Here is a 17952-nt window from a genome sequence, read left to right as displayed (position 1 = left end):
TCATTCGCGGACAACATTCCATTTAAAAATCAGGAAATTGCCCGTAACTTGGAACCAGAATGGAATTTTCCAAATTTTCCTTGTGATGAACAAACTTCATACAATGACTAATTTTTCCTGAAAGTTTCACGTAAAACCACTCAATAGTTTTCGAGAAAACGCCTGCACAAAATTTGGTCAAAAAAAAAATAATAATAATAACTAGAACTCATTGCGAGCAATGAGAGGTCTTCCGTCCGATTCTGAAAATAAAAACGAAAATTCAAGCTGAAAAAGAGATAAAAGAAATTCATACACGCTGGAGATTTAACCCTGGTCATCAGCATGAAAATCCAACGTGCTAACCATTAACCATTCACTTTTTTACATCACTTCCTGTCACGACCGGAAGTAACGGTGATACAAGATTTTCTCACGAATCAAATAAACTGATGACTGACTCTCAGTCCTGAAAGTTTTAGACTTTAGTCGTTTGTTGTTTCCGAGCAATATTGTGAGAACAAATTCTAATTTTGAGGACAGGTAAACAAGAGAGCGGAAGTGATTTTAGAAAAAAAATCTCTGACTTTTCTCTAGACATTTGCAGTATCTACAACATACATAAAATCATTTCAGTGATTTATCGATAAGCAATATTTATGAAAAAGTTAAATATCAAAATAACGTAGTTTATCTCCTAAAACCGGAAGTTGAGGTTTTTGTTTCCGGTGGAATCTAACATATTTCAAAACAGCGAAAGAGAAGTTTTAATTAAAAAAAAAGAAAAGTTAAAATTTTTGATTTCTTTGATCACTTCCTGTGAGAAGCGGAAGTGATGACTGACGCGTTTAACAGAAATGGTTTCGTCTACTCCTCAAGGTCTATTACTCATGAAAATTTGGTGTTTTATTCTTTTATTTGTTTTTGAGATCTTGCTCAGACAACTTCTCATTTTGAGGACAGGAAAACACGCAACCGGAAGTGAATTTTTGAAATATATTTAAGGTTGCACTAGACATTTGCACTTTAAATAACATATTTAAAATTCATTTCAAAAACTTTATCTATAAAGGATATTTATGGGAAAGAAAAATACTCAAATTATGTAGTTTTTCTCTTATAACCGGAAGTTGTCGTTTTTGTTTCCGGTGGGACCAACATCTTTCAAATCTGCAAAAAAAGATGCAATAAAGTGTTGCAATTTTTAATTAAAAAAAGAAAAGTTGAAATTTTCGATTTCTTTGATCACTTCCTGTTATGACCGGAAGTGACGGCTGACGCTCTAAACCAAATGGTTTTGCCTACATCTTAAGGTCTGTTGCTCATATAAGTCTGGTGTCTTAATCTCTTCCCGTTTCCGAGATCTTGCTCAGACAACTTCTCATTTTTAGGACAGAAAAACACGCGACCGGAAGTGAATTTTACAAAGATATTTGACGTTACTCTAGATATTTGCAGTCTAAATAACATATTTAAAATTCATTTCAAATACTTTATCTACAAAGGATATTAATAGGAAAGAAAAATACTCAAACTATCTAGTTTTTCTCTTATAACCGGAAGTTGACGTTTTTGTTTCCGGTAGGACCAACATATTTCGAAACTACAAAAGAGATGTAATAATGTGATGTAAGTATTGATCTAAAAAAAGAAAGTTAAAATTTTACGATTTCTTTGATCACTTCCGTAAGCGACCGGAAGTGCCGACGATGAACGAAAAGGTGATTCTGTTCACCTATAAGTCATGTACTATCCTCTCCAACAAGTCTCCAGTTCATATCTTTAGCCATTCCTTAGATCCTTCGAGGACAAAATTTCATTTTAAAATCAGGAAATTGTCCATAACTTGGCACCGGAAGCGAATTTTCAAAATTCCTCCAAGATGTATCAAGATCCTATAGATGCGCATTATTCCTGAAAATTTCATTCAAAACTACTGAATAGTTGCTGAGAAATCGCGTGCACAAAATTTAGGGAAAAAAATAAGAATAATAATAATAAGAAACAGTAGAATCACTATAAGGTCTTCCGTGAAGACGGAAGACCTTAATAATAATAATAAGAAACAGTAGAATCACTATAAGGTCTTCCGTGAAAACGGAAGACCTTAATAAGAAGAAGAAGAAGAAGAAACAGTAGAATCACTATAAGGTCTTCCATGAGGACGAAAGACCTTAATAAATAATAAGAATAACACATGATATATTTCAAATGGACCTCGTGCTAAAATTACCTCGATTATATCTGCATTAGTAAAAGGTGTAGGAGTTTCGAAATATGTATAACTCATTAGGAATTCAATAGATCACACTGATAGGAAAAAGACTTTACAAGTTAAAAAATATATACCGTTAATTCCTTAAAAGAAAAAATGGTGAATAATATTTACAACATAAGCAATAAATAAATAAAATCATTGACCTAAATTATTTTTATTAAACATAAAACAAATAAAATATGAATGGATCGAATGGTAATCAAGCTGAAAAGTTCATTGGAAGAAAACAAATTGGGAGTAGACAAACAAGGACCTCTAAAAACACCAGAGGTGCGATCAGATGACATGGAGGAGTAAACATCCCTTGTCGACCGATCACACTCGCCTTGAGCTCCTTGTCACCTTTTCCTTCCTGTAGAAATGGCAATTTCGCACTAAATTCAATCTAGAAAGTAAATTAAAACAACCAAAAAATTATGAACCTTGAGACCCAAGGTCTATTCTATCATTCTATCATACTGTACAAGATATGCAGGATTATCTTCATAATTTTGTTGAAACCAAATCCCCTAAAATCCCAAAAAGTACTAATATGTTGCAACTGCTTTATATTAATAAAGCCACTAAGAGAAGATTTGAAAATATGTTTAGTAATTAATTAAGGTCAGATGACACGTTCCTTAATAATATATAGTTTCTTCCAAGAATTTGTCAATGAAGTATATCTACTTTAAAAAAATTCCTCACTAAAACTTTGGGTAATTTGTGCAATATACCAGAGGATGGCGTTTCTCATATCCTATAGGAAATCACAACAATAGCCAATATCGCAACTGTTCGTATATTTGTTGTTTGATACATTATGAGCACACTTTTCAAAAACACAGGTAAATGATAATTATGACCAATTTGTTGTATATTACGAAGAGATAAAAAAAAAAAGAAGAAAAAAAAAAACAGAAGTTCGAGGAACCTCAGACCTTAACTGGTAATTCTAAAGTGTATTTGATAAAGGTGGCAAAGATGTTAATTTTTTTTTTCTATGATACTTAAACATATTTAGACAAGTGGTTGAAAAAGTGGCTTACAATTAAAAAAAAATAATAAACTTCTTGATAAATTTAAGGTCAGTGGTGTTATCATTGATGATTATGTATCCCTCCTTAAATTTCCTAGGGCTCCATACCCCGTCCATTTCTATTTGGGTTACATATTAAAGATGTAGCAGGTTCTGATATCTAAAAATAAGGTTCATTGCAGATAATACTTCCTTATTTGAAGTGATTGAAATAAATACGAGTATATTTACATTTAAAAACGCATATCGCTTCTAGGATAAGGCTGTCCGAAGAATGTCACAGTGTACCAGCCGGAGTAACTTCTCTGAGCTACCTAGATATGACGTCATAATGGCATATGACGTCAAGTCACTGCACATTTGAGCAGACATGACGGGGAAAGTGTCATAACTTTTACATTCCTTTCACATCACATGTAGAATTTTTTTACGTTGATGTCTAATTCCTGTGTCTGGATTGTTGTTTTAAGGCTGTTATGATTGTGAATATTTGCAGTGTAATATCGTTGTTACTTTTTCTTGTCTAACATGTACGTATTCAAACAATTCCAAAAAAAAAAAAAGAATATGAAATGCTCCCCCTTACACATCTGTAGACAGAGTTAGAATTTATAAATTTTATATATATATTAGCCTGGCACAAGTGAATAATAAGGATTAATTGAAGATATTCTGTGTGAATCTACTAGAGAAAAAAGCCCTCTAACTGAATTTTGCTGGGGGATTGTATGTAATTTATCCTATTTTGTATAAATTGAGGTGAAGAGGGGAAAATGACACCTTATATGTGGGTAAGTTGAATTTCTTAAGAAATAAAATTCAGACTTGCCCCCAGCACTTTATATATACCCAAGAATACGTTTCATTGATTTATATAACAAGCCGTTCACAATAATTTTGTTTTTCACTTGTGCCGATGCGATTTTTGTGCAACATTTAAGAAAATTTATGTGTCCATCAAGTGATCAACACAGTCATGTGACATCACAAAAATGTTTTTTTTATAATACCTTATTCAGCTCTCTTTACAACTAAACCGTGTATGTATACATAGATTACAAATTGAAATCAAAACATAGCTCAATATATAATTGTACATATCTAATGCATATTAAGCCTTCGGACAGCCTTAACATAGCTGCGATTCCTTAATATTAGGATTTGGAAAAGGAGAATTGATGGTCACAAAAATGGTAACTGTATATTTTTACTTGAACCTGCGTTAGTTATAATGATAGTATTTGTGATATTTGAACTGGGCTCAGTCCTTTCCAAGAGTATTAACTTTCAAGCAGCATTAATTGGTACGGTATGCAACACATCAAGTTCAGTATTGCATAAAGTGTTACATTAAATAGAGAAACTTTAAGTGAAAGAAAAAAAATATATTATTCAAGACTAATTTTAGTTATATGGCACATTATTCGAAACGTTAGAGTCATGTGCATTAATAAAGTTAATTTAAGACTGGGGAAACAATTTTCTTGACTTAAAATAGTTGATTATTGAATGATTGATTGATTGTATGTTGTTCACTCTTATAGAAACGTCACTGAATGCCAGTGAAATGCTTCAAATTTAGACCTATATTCGGAATTCGCGGCCTTTTTCAGAAACATTTTTCCTGCTATGTAAAATGTTAATTTCAAATTTCTCAAATTTTATAAAGCTTAAACTCGCTAGCCTACCTTTTTTTAATAACAAACTTCCTTTTCGAAGTGTCAATTATCTCGTTATGCCGCCTTAAGAGCATAGGTTAATGAAGCGGCTAATTTTTTTTTTTTTTTTTTTTTTTGCTATTTTTACTGAAGCCAGGCAAGGTAATTAAAAGAATAAATACATAATAGTTTATCAGTGATTGTTATTAATTTTGTTTTTGGTTTTGTTAAAAGTTGAAATAATTTATTCATGACTGCCAAAAAACAGTAGTTTTTACATTAAAAGTTAACCGATGACAATATTGGCTAGACTAACGATGTCAAGTCTGTTTTAAAAATAGTGAAACGTAATTGTGAAAGTTTGAATAACTTTTTTTGTTACAGGATTTAATATAGCATTACATTCTAACGCCCAGTAAATCAAGACAACCTATCCGGGATTTTATTTAATCTTACTATTATTTTAATTTTTCAAACGTTCAGTTTTACATGCATTTATTTGAATTAATTTTGAAATTGTGTAATTTTTTTAACGAAATTGTTTTCAATACTTGAAAAAAAAGCTATTTTAATTATTTTATAAACTTTCAAACATGATTATATAATATAAAGAGAATGAAGGAATATCAAATGTTTTACTACCCAGAACGGTAACTCTTTTTCTTATTCCTGTTGTACAAAAGAATAGTTTGTTTTACCGTTTCCACTGGTTGCAGAATTTAGTTCATCGCCAAATTCCATATACCATCGTAATTTTTTTTTTAATTTACAAAAAGCTGCGGTTTATCTAGAATTAACTGTACATATGAAGGCTTCATACATTTCCTTTCAGAGAGACAATATTGCTTAAATAATGCTTAAATCAAATTAAATCTATGATAGATCATGCAATCCCGTAAAGAATGTGCATTGGAAAAAAAAACATATTTTATGAGGAAAAATGAAAAAAAGCAAAGACTGTGTAAATCTGATCCACACTTTAAAAGCAAGAGAACATATATCTGAAAAAATATAAGTTCCCCCTTCAATTTAAAATCAATAAAAATATAATATATCATGTCTTAAGATTTTCCAACATTTCATGCAGTAGTTATATCAAGCTTCTATCATGGGGTATTCATTGTCACAAATTCCTCCTTATTCACTTTGCGGATATTTAAATAATTTAGGTTGTATTTTTCTTGATTTAAAACAAAGAAGTAAGTCAAATTTACGTTATCACGGTGAAAAAAGACATTATATAAAATGCAGTAGGAAAGAAAGGGTCCTGGAAACATTGTTTTCGTTTAGACTAATTTCCTTATCTAATGCACCATTCTCTAAGACTTACATATGTGACGCATTATTTTTGATTCATGGATAACAAATCTTATTTTAGCTTATTCCAATGATATCTAGAGCAAGTACTTGTCTTTTGAAGTTTCTGTTTTCTCTATAGGTGATTAATTTCTTAGGTACATGGAAGTTATAAAATACATATATGTTTAAATCTAATTAAATAAGGTGTGTTTGTATAAAAGATACATGATTGCAAACACGCGTCGATTAATTTTATTTAATATATCCATTATTCTATCTTCTTAAAATGTATCTCTTAAGAATGTTTTTTTTTTAAAGTCTGCTTTTGACTTTACTTAAGTAAAGTATGTAGAAAATATTATAAATTTTATATAAATTATATAACTATTATACAACTTTTTTATGGATAAAATTAGGATTTTTGAAAGGTAATCGGTTTATCTCACTTCAAGAAATAAACAGTTATTAAAGAGAATATACTATCTTTTTCATTTATAAATACTTTAGAGATTTTAGCAATAACAGCTTATGCTACGTAGGCTCGAAGTTTTTTTCGGGGGGGGGGGGACCACCTAAACTAAATTCTATAACGAGCCAGGAAAAAAGGTCAATAACCGTAATTATTGAGGGGGCATAACCTTAAGAACCTTAAGATAGCTTCATTCCAAGTTTTACAGTATATACTGGGAGCATTAACGACCCCCCCCCCCCCCCGCGTGTCAACTGCTCCTACAGGCCTGCTTTGTAAATGATTACTTGAACATAACAACATTTATTCATTCAGCAAGAAAACATTATTCTGCGGCATGGTCCTTAATTCAATTAAAATGTTAAATATGTAAAATACTAGTTTATCTTAAGAGAAATAACCGTTCAGTGACCTTTAGTTAACTAATAGTATGATAATAGTATTAATATTAATTTAAAAATGGTTATTTCAAAACAAAAATACTAATTTAAAGATCACGGTTTGGATAGTTTTGTGAATAAAGCAGAACATTTATTTGCAAATAATATTAATATTACATTTTGAATTGTGTCGTTATGCATGACAAAAAATGAAATAACATAATTTGTTTTGCTTGACATTTTGTTTGTTACCAAGTTTAAGAGCAAAACACTCTTACGGTCAATCGTGACAAGATTATTAATGTTGATATATATATACATCTTTTTTATCTTTGTGAATTCTTGTATGAATATCTCCTTCATTGACCAAGTTGAATTTGTAACTTGGTTAGAGAATTTTTTTCCCTTCTGTTCATAATCAATAGTAACAATAGTAATCAATAGTAACATCCATCTCTCTCTCTCTCTCTCTCTCTCTCTCTCTCTCTCTCTCTCTCTCTCTCTCTCTATATATATATATATATATATATATATATATATATATATATATATATATATATATATATATATATAGAAAGTATTAAAATTACAACGGAAAATGACAATTTCAAAACCACAATTAGTATTTCCATACTCATACATAGACAATACACAGATCCATTAAAATCAACTCCATCCAGTTTTAGCACTTTGAATTTTAGCGCTTCTTTTTTGTAATATATATATATATATATATATATATATATATATATATATATATATATATATATATATATATATATATATATATATATATATATATATATATATATATATATATATATATATATATATATATATATATATATATATATATATATATTAAATTTAAAAGGTCTATCATTTTTCTAAAATGCTTTTTGATTGAAATATTTCATAGCAATATATATTAAATCTATTTAGCTGTTAGTTATCCATAATGAAAGGTTCCATTTTTACGACGATTTTAAAAGTGTTACATAACTATTTAAAAAAAAAAAAAAATAACTGCATGTATCTCCTCAACTTGGAAAATGTTCGTCGTAGAACACAAAATTAAAAAAAAATAACGACGGCCATAAATATATTTTTTATTATTTCTAACCGAGATCTTCCTATTGTCACACAAATAAATGTTCTCCATAAAAATACTCCTATACAGCAGCAGTGTACAAACCTATAAAATGGAGACACGCAAGATTCTTTTCACTTAATTCAAACTATCACATCAAATATTTCCTGGTGTGAATTTTAGTGCAGTAACTTTTGCTCTGGAAAAAAATTAATCAAGTAAAAGTACCTGACAATTTATAAATGTCCTTAATATATAATTTTCTTCAGCACGAAGTCCAATATATCACTCTGCTTGTCATAAACTGTAATTTAAATGCTTGTAAACGTAATTCAAAACATATGTTACTGACGTTAAAACATTGTCACGTCCAGTTACAAATGGGGCATCACAAATATAAGTGGAACTGATTTCAGAATCTTGTTATAAATTCACAAAAATTAAACAAACCATTACCGATGCTTTTCTTTGTGGTAAGAGTTTGTTGAGTGATATGGGACTCGAAATTTATAATAGAATTACCCTATATTTTATTGTTTGGTTTTCGTACATGTCAACCGTCTAATATGGGCTAATTTACATTTAAAAGGAATTCTAAGACATTTCAATGTATGAAATTATAGATTTAGCACCAAGGTATAATTAGAAATGACATGATATTCTGAACGTATTGAGATTAATTGTGCGTTATCATATTCACCTTTTGTTTTATTTTATTTTTGATAATTTGTTTTTTAATTTTACAAATCAATATCTACTGAAATTGAATTTATTTGCATTTTCTTAGGAGATCTGAGAATTTCATTTTGCAACCATCATAATTGCAATACTTTGAAAGAAGAAACATCAATCGTTTATTTAAATATAGTAGTACCAACGGGAAATAAAATAAAATACAAGAATATCAAAAAGAGTTATTAAAAAAAACAAAGACAATGGATTTGCAAACAAATATCTTTATTGCAGTTATAAAACATTCTAGCTTTTTACTCAGTTTAACTTAAATGACCAAATAATACTTGAAACCTCTTACATATAGGCTAGACCTGCAGATAAATATTAGACAGCATAACTTACCCGTTTCTGATTCCTGATTGTTTATAAAGACCACTACTGTACTTAATATACAGTCCATTATTTTTTAAGTTGTAACAAACTGAGAACTGCATTCTTGAGGAATAGATGTGTATTATAAGAAACACCACATAATATAATATTGTGAAACAAAAATCAGTATGTAATGTTGGGGTAAACTATGATACTGGCCCTTTTGTGTATTTTATATAGAGGAAACTAATCAATTTTCTATTCTAAATTTAATTAATGGATTTATGAAAGGAAATTGACCACAAATAAAGTTTTGTAACTACATTCGAATTAAATGAATGTTGTTGTCTGGAATTTTTTTTAAACTTGCAAGTATTTTTGTGGATGTAATTGAATACATTTCCCCAAAACCAGAGACGAAAACGAAGCATTTGTCTATGTCACTTAAAGCCGTTTCATTTTCATAGTGAACACGACCTTTTCTCGTCTGTAATCTTGAAATTTAAAAAAAGATGCATTTCTTGTGTATCTTATTTCATCAAATCCATAAATTATTTCATATATATCTCCGCCATTTGGCAGTCAAATGTGCATTAAATCCGACGCATATGAAAATTAAATATTCACTCGCGCCACATTTGTTCTATCTAATTTATGGTGTAGTCATAAAATGTAATATTTCTTTACAGAAACATTCCCCTTATTTCAGTTTTAGAAAGTATATTTGCATATAAATTTTCATAGTATTCAAATACAAAGTACGTATACCAATGCGAAATATTTACGTAAAATCTAGTTTTTCCTCTTGCTATATACACCGCAATTTAACTCAAGTATATAGGAAAGGTCAACAATTATTTAAATATAATTTTGAAATCCGAGCTTTTAGACAATAACTTTGCTAAATATGGAAGTATATAATTTGGAAAATTAATTATAATGAATTTTTATGCAATATCTATAGGAAATAAAAAAAATATAAATAAACTTAACAAACCTTCCTGAAGCTTAAAACACAATTTGAAAAAAAGCCAAGTATTATTTCTTTATAAAATGAATGTATATTAAATTGATAATCTTGATAATAATATTCTTTAAGTTCGAAACACATTATGAATAACACCTTATTATATAATTTGTCGGATACTTAATAAATTTGTTATAATAATTTTCTTTTTCAGATGAAAGATAATATATGTTAAACCTAGAAGTAAAAACATTAGTTTTGAGGATTAAGTCATGAATATCCTTTTATTGTTTGATTTATTGATTGAATGTTTTTGTCGTCCCGTTAGAGAATGTTTAACTCATTTAGAGACGTAAACGTATGCCGGTGAAGGGCTTCAAATTTAGACCTTTACTAGGCAATTATGGCCATTGAGCAGCGAGGGTTCTTTATCGTGCTAACACCTAAAGTGACACGGAACCTGGGGTTTCAAGGTCTCATCCGATAGACCCATGACTTTCACTTCTTGTGCCGAGCGCTTGGCGAAGGAACATTCATTTCGTATGTTTTACGTCTTAGGTTTGACTCGGCGCGGCGAGCGAGAATCGAACCCTGGCCTCCCGATCATGAAGCGAGCGCCCTACCACTAGGCTACCATATCCAGTTTCTTTCGGCGTTTAAAAAAGAGTACGAAAACACCTGTGTAGTACGTTGTTTAAATGATAGATATATTCTCGATGAAAGTTTCTCAAGTTTAATGGTCGCTACAATGACCTTGTCAGCAAATACAACCTATCATTAAGTCAAATACTAACCGACGTTTTTCATACTTACCGTTGGGCTATTATTTGCACACTGAATTGTCTACCGTTTTTCCGTTTTCCCGATCATGACAAAGAGTACACGGCGGGTGTGACTGGTCAGCAGGTGATGCTCATTCCTCCATGGTCCCTGATCCCACCTCTGATGTTATTTGAGTTCCATGTTTTCTCAGCTCCCGATTGATTTTCTTAAATTAAACTTTGAGCTTGAATATTGTTCGTTATGTTAATAACATTGGTAAAATCGTAACTAAATATTTCAAAACTGCAAATTTCTCTAACCTCCATGTATTGTTAAATTATTGTTCTGAGTGTTTAAATGCGTTGACACAATTTCGCATTTAATCTACTGGAAAAGTACATTTTTAAAATAATTTATCTGTTGATGTGAATTTTGTGCAAGCAGGACAACAAAGTAATATTTTTTAAATTAAAACTATGTCTTTTGGAAATAATTATGGCAGTGTACGTTATATATTAGAAGAGAGTAATTTAAAGACTTTTCTGCTTTTTCTCTGTCATTTACATTGCTAAGACGATATCAAAAAGGAATCTGGATATGTATTATTCAATACTTTTGAAAAATGGATTAAATTTGCACCTTGCGGGGTTTTTTAAAATTATATTTCGTAATTAACATAGTATGACGTCGTGATCTCAATCTGACATAACTTTTCATATTTATAGCAGTATATGAAATTTAGTTACTTAAACAATATTCCTAGGACTTTACTACATTGCAATTATGAAGATTTCTATAACATAGTCCTTTTTTGCAAACTAGGAACGCCTCTGTTATTACCTTACTTGCATCAAACTTGTGCATCAAATGCTCCCCAAAAATATTAAATGATAATTAAATCGATGCACTGGTCAAATTGATGCTAATGTTATTTCTTATCTATTTTTTAACTTAAGGTTATCCGATCCCTAGGTTCTGAAAATAAGAAGTTGAGTCATTGGAAATGCTCTCAAGAATGTCCCTAAATAAATCTCAAAGTAATGTTTATTTACCCATGGTAATTCCTCAATGTTCATCATTATTGTTATTTATATTATATAGGGAAAATATCTCAGATATATTTAAGAAAGCATCCGTTATGCATTTTCTAATCAAACATACTTCTCAACAAATATATTTGAGGATAAAAAAAACTACAGGTATCCAGGCATTTGGAGAAAATACATGTAGCATGTTTTATACTTGTGCGGTACTTAAGTTCTTCTATTTATTTCAATTGTTATATAATACATAGTGTATAATGTTTTACTATCATTGCAAGAAATCACAGAAAACGTATAATTTTATATCATGCTAATAAACATTTATATCTAGGGTTAGATTAGAAAAAAATCTGATTTCTTAAAAAAAAATCCTTTTTTATGAGATACAGCTGTCATCTTTTTTTACAATACCAATTCGAAGACTTTAGAGAGTCTTGAATCATATTAAGATTCATGAAATGAAATGTTGCACGAAAATTTTTCGATTTTAATCTTCATTCTGAGACTTTTCAAATTAAATAATTATTTTAAGAGTTATCGATCCTGGTTGAGGAGCGGATACCCTTAATATAAATATTCATTTATCATCTAAGGAAATATTCTCATTTTCCTTTTGTATAAAATACGAAAGCAAAACTGGAAAGTAAATGTACAAAATATGATTTTTATAGAAACAATAACAAAATAATCGAAACTTATAGAATATCAACGGAATCTATATTTTGAGACTTTTCATTTTACAAGTCGAGTTTTGATTATGACGTTCTGTGTTGCCTTAAACGAGAATTAATATACAACGTCTTTTTAAATAATTAAGTGAATCACGATTCACCTGCTTCATTCTTTAACTTCTAGTTACCGCCATTCATAACTAAGAATAACAGATTTAATTGTTTAAAGTTGACATTGTCTAATTTATGTCATCCAAAGTTTTATAAATTTTAAAAAATGTCATTTGTTCCATTTGCATATGTCGTGTTGTAAGTTGACATTTAAAATCTTAAACTATTTATCATCTTAAATTTTATTTTCCATTTTGTTTTCTTCGTTTATTTCTCTGTCCAAAAAGGAGTATACAACTGTGAAAGTTCTTCTAGGACACATCTTTAATTAACAAATTTTATACAATAATAAATTTTATATGATGGGTAGGATCTTATGCACATTGAAAGCATTCTGAGCAGCGAGTATACTTCTGAAGTAAGACATTGTGTACTATTTTATCACGCCCAAAACAGCTTGCAAAGAACACATTTTTTTTTTTTTAAATGTCAATCTTCTTTACAAAAAAAGATAGTTTTGGTTACTCACCACATTTATTCTGAGCTCTTTATTTATAAAGAATTGTATATCTCGACTTATGTATCTCAACAGTTTTTATTATATACTAGTACTTTGCTGCAAATGCACAAGAACAATTGTATTTTTTTTTTGTCAATTGCTAATTCACGGATACTAATATAGTATAGTATGGAAGGAGCTGTGCATCTTCACTAAACCGTGGGACAGGTGACTTCAAATCTAAATTGAAAGCTATTGATGATAGACCAAAGATAGGCTTGATATTCCATTTCAACTAAACTGGACAAAATATATAATACATGTACTTTGTACTTGTGATTACTTTTTCCTTAAGAAAGGATATTAGTAATTTATGTCTTTTGAAATATATATTGAAGTATGAATACTTTGGAAAAAAAAAACAAACAATAAAGTTTTAGCTGATATTTATTCTTTGCTTTTACTTGTACATTGTCATAGAACATTCATTAGGGTTTATAAATAGAGAGATATTACACTCACCAATTTTTGAAGGAGTACTGATACTTCCCAAATCAAAGTCTTTTTTTAAATGAATATTCGTGGTTGTAAGCGGATTTACCAGTAAGTGTTCCTTCGCAAATCATTGATCTTTTTCTGGGTAGTTCTTGGTTTATTTACCTCAGGAAAATCAAACAATCAGGAATAGAAGGAACAAATGTACTGGCAAGGCGCCTGTTTCATGCCTTTATCCTACCAAATTCAGTAATTGTGTCATTAACCTGAAAATAAGATAAACCATTGGACATACTGGAAAAAAAAAAAAAAAAACACACACACACACACACACATTTGAGAAACATCAATCATGGGGACGGATTATAAAATGATTAACACATGTAATCTTGTGACAGCAATGTCATCATGTGCAGCGACAATGTTCTCCCACCTTCACTGCATATATTACCACCCCCCAGTTAGATTTCAATTATATGGGTTATAAGCTGATGGTGTCGAAATTCATATCTTCATTTTCATTACCAAAGAGCAAGTAATGTTTTCTGTTCGTACGATTGTCATTGTCAACCCCCTTGAATTAACTGTAATATATAGCTTTATTTAGAATAGATTCTGGGTCTTCTTTTATGAATTTATATTAATCACATGATATGCGCTCTTTTCCTCTTCAAGTATAACTTGTATTTCAAATAGAGCGTTTTAAGGAATCACAATGATATTTGATATTTTTACTATTATCCATATAACTATTTCTAATGGTATGTCAACAGTATTTGCAGTTAGGGTTGGCGTATATTGTCCACAACAGCAATATTAACAGGACGACAATAAGTATCGTCAAATTTCTTTTTTGAAATCGATAAATACAAGAATATTTGAGTGCTTAAAATAATTTGTTTCGATGAGTTTAGAACTTAGTAAAAAAAAAGTTATTATCAATGTTTAGTACATGCTTTAGGGGGGAAAAAACATGTTCGCTCTTTAACTGATATGATCGCCGCATAACACGATACTTCAGTCGTTTAAGACGAAACTTTCAACACAATAGCTATACGCAGAAAACACGGTACATTATGTCTTCTGTTTTTGAATGTATTCAACGTATTGTAGAATTACGTCAACCTTTCCTTTATTATATCTCTGTTACGTTAATGCTCATGTTCCTTCAACCGGTCACGGTAGCTTATTCGTAGGACCTTCGCTTCGGGATTGGGAGGACTTTGTTCCATTCCCGTTTGCCGTACCGTGTCAAAACTTCTATGTAAACATAAGTAGTGACTTTTCCTTCCCCAAGCACCCTGCATTAAAAGTGAAAATCACGGGTCTTTCGGATGAGACATTAAAAACCGGGATCCCATGTCACGGTAGGTCTGGCACAAAAAAGAACCCTCACTGTCCAATGGCCTTGATTGCCGAGTAGAGTTCTAAATTTCAGACCCTTCACCGGCACACGACGACGTCTCTAGATGAGTGAAAAATTTTCTAATAGGACGATAAACAAAATACAATCAATTAATCATGTTCCTTGAATATCAAATTATTCATAACATCAGGCATTCTCAAAGACAGCAATATAAAATAAATCTGTTAATGTGTTTCTTTTTATGTCTCAAAGTTTTTTAATTATTTATCGTTTTTAATGATAATTCCAACAATTTGGTAAACAGAGTATTCAAAAATTTCAGAATACTATCAGGTAAGATTTAAGATATATCCAGACTATTTTGGCTATCATAAACGAACAATCCTTAATATCAAATTAAAAAAAAAACATTATATGCCCGTTGGTTATAAACTTAATAAGAAGACTCATACCTTTAGTCTTCACAACAGATTGATCGTTGAGTCCTTCAATCATTTTATGTGTTATTTTCTTTAAAAAAAAAAAAACAAAAAAAACAAAAAAAACAAAAAAAAACAGTGAAATACTGTAATTTATTTATTGAATAAAAGTGACATTCTCTAACAGTGTGAAAGTATACCAAAATGATAATCAGATACAGTGTGAAAGGATATATCAAAGTAAGTAAAAATAATTTCTAGCCTGTAAGATATAGATAGTAACTAAGCTATCTTAATAGAGACTAAAACTTCCCAAATATGGAAATTCCATTTTACAATGTTTTCAATGCTATGACGTCTCAACTGCTATACTATGATGTCACAGCCTATGACTGTGTCAAGAAAAGACAATGGCAAAGGGAAAATCAAAGAAAATGTTATTAACAGAAAATGATTTGTAGTTGGATATGGAATTTTTTTTCACTCGGGAGACAAGATTTTTTTATATATATATTTTCATTCGTGCTATTAAAAAATAATATCTAAAAATTCTATCCCACTCGTGAAATAAATTCCATATCCAACTACAAAACATTGAAAATCCTCTATACATTTAGTATTTACATTAGTCACTGAAACCTGCAAAGATAAAAAAAAAAATTACAGGTACCTGGTAAAATTTGAATTTAATGACTTGTCTAAAATTTAATACCGGAATTTTGAGTATGGAGTTCTGTATAAAACTGTTCATAGGGATCAGTAACAAAACAACTCCCTATATGGGATTTCTGTATTAAGGACACGAAATAAAAACTGTTGTATATATAACGTTGAACTTTGGGATCTCGGACACTGATATTTCGAATACCATGTACAAGTAATTTAGAAGTTCCAAAAGCTTTGGATATAAATATTTTACCCTCGATATCTAGAATTCTTGGATATTTGTAAGTTTTTTTTTTCTGTGCCGTAGAGTTCTTTTCTTTACTTGAGAAAAGCGCACTGTTTGTATCCAAATTCATTTTAAAGTATGCAAGAAAAGACGGAAATATATGTATTGGAAACATTCATCCATTCTTTTTTATAATTTAACTCGCAAAAATTGTAATAAAATATAATTAATGCACATGAATTAAGTTATGTGTCGTTGAAAGCATTCGTAAAGTGTTCGGTTTATTTCTGTTTATGAGTTAATGAAATACATCTAAAAGATATTTTTTACAATCAAGAATGCATGTAAAAAGATATTATACCTAGTATGAACTGTTCCAATAATATTATGCAGGCACTACTCACTGCTTATGAAATTGTCGACGTTTGCATCTTTTGCCATTTTTTTTTCTTTTGAATGATTGAATATTCTTTTTCCTGTTTTTGCTCTCTATCAATTAAAATTATCTCTATTACTATCTGAACTATCTTGCATCAGTCCGCTGATATTTTAATTGAACGATATTTTCCTAATTCTATAGAAACGTTAAAACATTAATCAATGAAAACATTATTACTGGAAAGACTTTAGTAAAAGAAAGAATAAAAATCAAAAATAGACAAAAACAAAACTGATTCAATATACAGTAAAAATCTATACTTATAAATTAATGAATTTTGCAAATAAACTCCGAAATGCCAGCATCAGGGCTCGTACTTACTCCTCTTAGTTTACACGGGGTATGAGATGAGGTTCGTAAACTATATTTAGAATTCACTCGGTTAGCAATTAACGTATATTTAATTAAAACTCTACTTTCGTTTTCGATAAACAGCCATTTAATAGCAAAAATAAATAAATAAATAAATAAATAAATAAATAAATAAATAAATAAATAAATAAATAAACAAACAAAATAATGAGAGAGAGAGAGAAAGAGTACGGTGGTAATTACGATTGACGAGTAGCCCGCGTGGAGCAGTGGAAGAGCGTCTACTTTAGAGTCCCGGAGTAAGGAATTAATCCTTACGTCGCAGATGTGAATTCAAATGTGGACGTGGAAACCGGTCCTTCGGATAAGACCGTATAAACCGCGGTCCCGTGCTGCAATAGGTGCTGGCACGAAAAAGATCCCTCACTGCTCAATGGCCCTTAGTGCCGAGTATAGGTCTAAATCTGTAGCTCTCCACCGGCAAGTGGTGGCGTCTCCATATGAGTGAAAATTCTCGAGAGGGACGTTAAACAACAAAACAAACAAATAAACGATTGACGAATCTATTCTTTTTTACGGTAAAATTTTGATAAACTAAACTACAAGCAATTGATTGATTATTTGACTAAACGTCAATAATGAAATTTTTAATCAAAACTGGACTTAAGTGATATAGAAGAAATATGTTGTGATAACGGATTATAAACAAAATGTGCAAATTGCTTTCGACAGTCTCCGATCATAGTCAATAAAGGAAC

The 17952-nt window shown here is 30.1% G+C and overlaps 1 long non-coding RNA gene across 1 annotated transcript; it reads right to left on the bottom strand.

Moving 5' to 3' along the window:
• Nucleotides 1-2395: 2395 nt before the first annotated feature.
• LOC133188970 (uncharacterized) lies at nucleotides 2396-14028 on the bottom strand. The gene is made up of 3 exons (XR_009721361.1): nucleotides 13794-14028; nucleotides 10999-11173; nucleotides 2396-2642 (listed from the first exon to the last, which is right to left on the bottom strand). It is a non-coding gene; the product is annotated as an uncharacterized LOC133188970 (long non-coding RNA).
• Between the last annotated feature and the right edge of the window lie 3924 nt (nucleotides 14029-17952).

Source organism: Saccostrea echinata, unplaced genomic scaffold (assembly GCF_033153115.1).
Source record: "Saccostrea echinata isolate AGI-Se365-2 ecotype Australia unplaced genomic scaffold, CSIRO_AGI_Sech_v1 ptg000016l, whole genome shotgun sequence".
Classification (NCBI taxonomy): Eukaryota; Metazoa; Mollusca; class Bivalvia; order Ostreida; family Ostreidae; genus Saccostrea; species Saccostrea echinata.
Note: the sequence above shows the minus strand (reverse complement) of the source record. Positions and strands in the feature narration are given on the sequence as shown.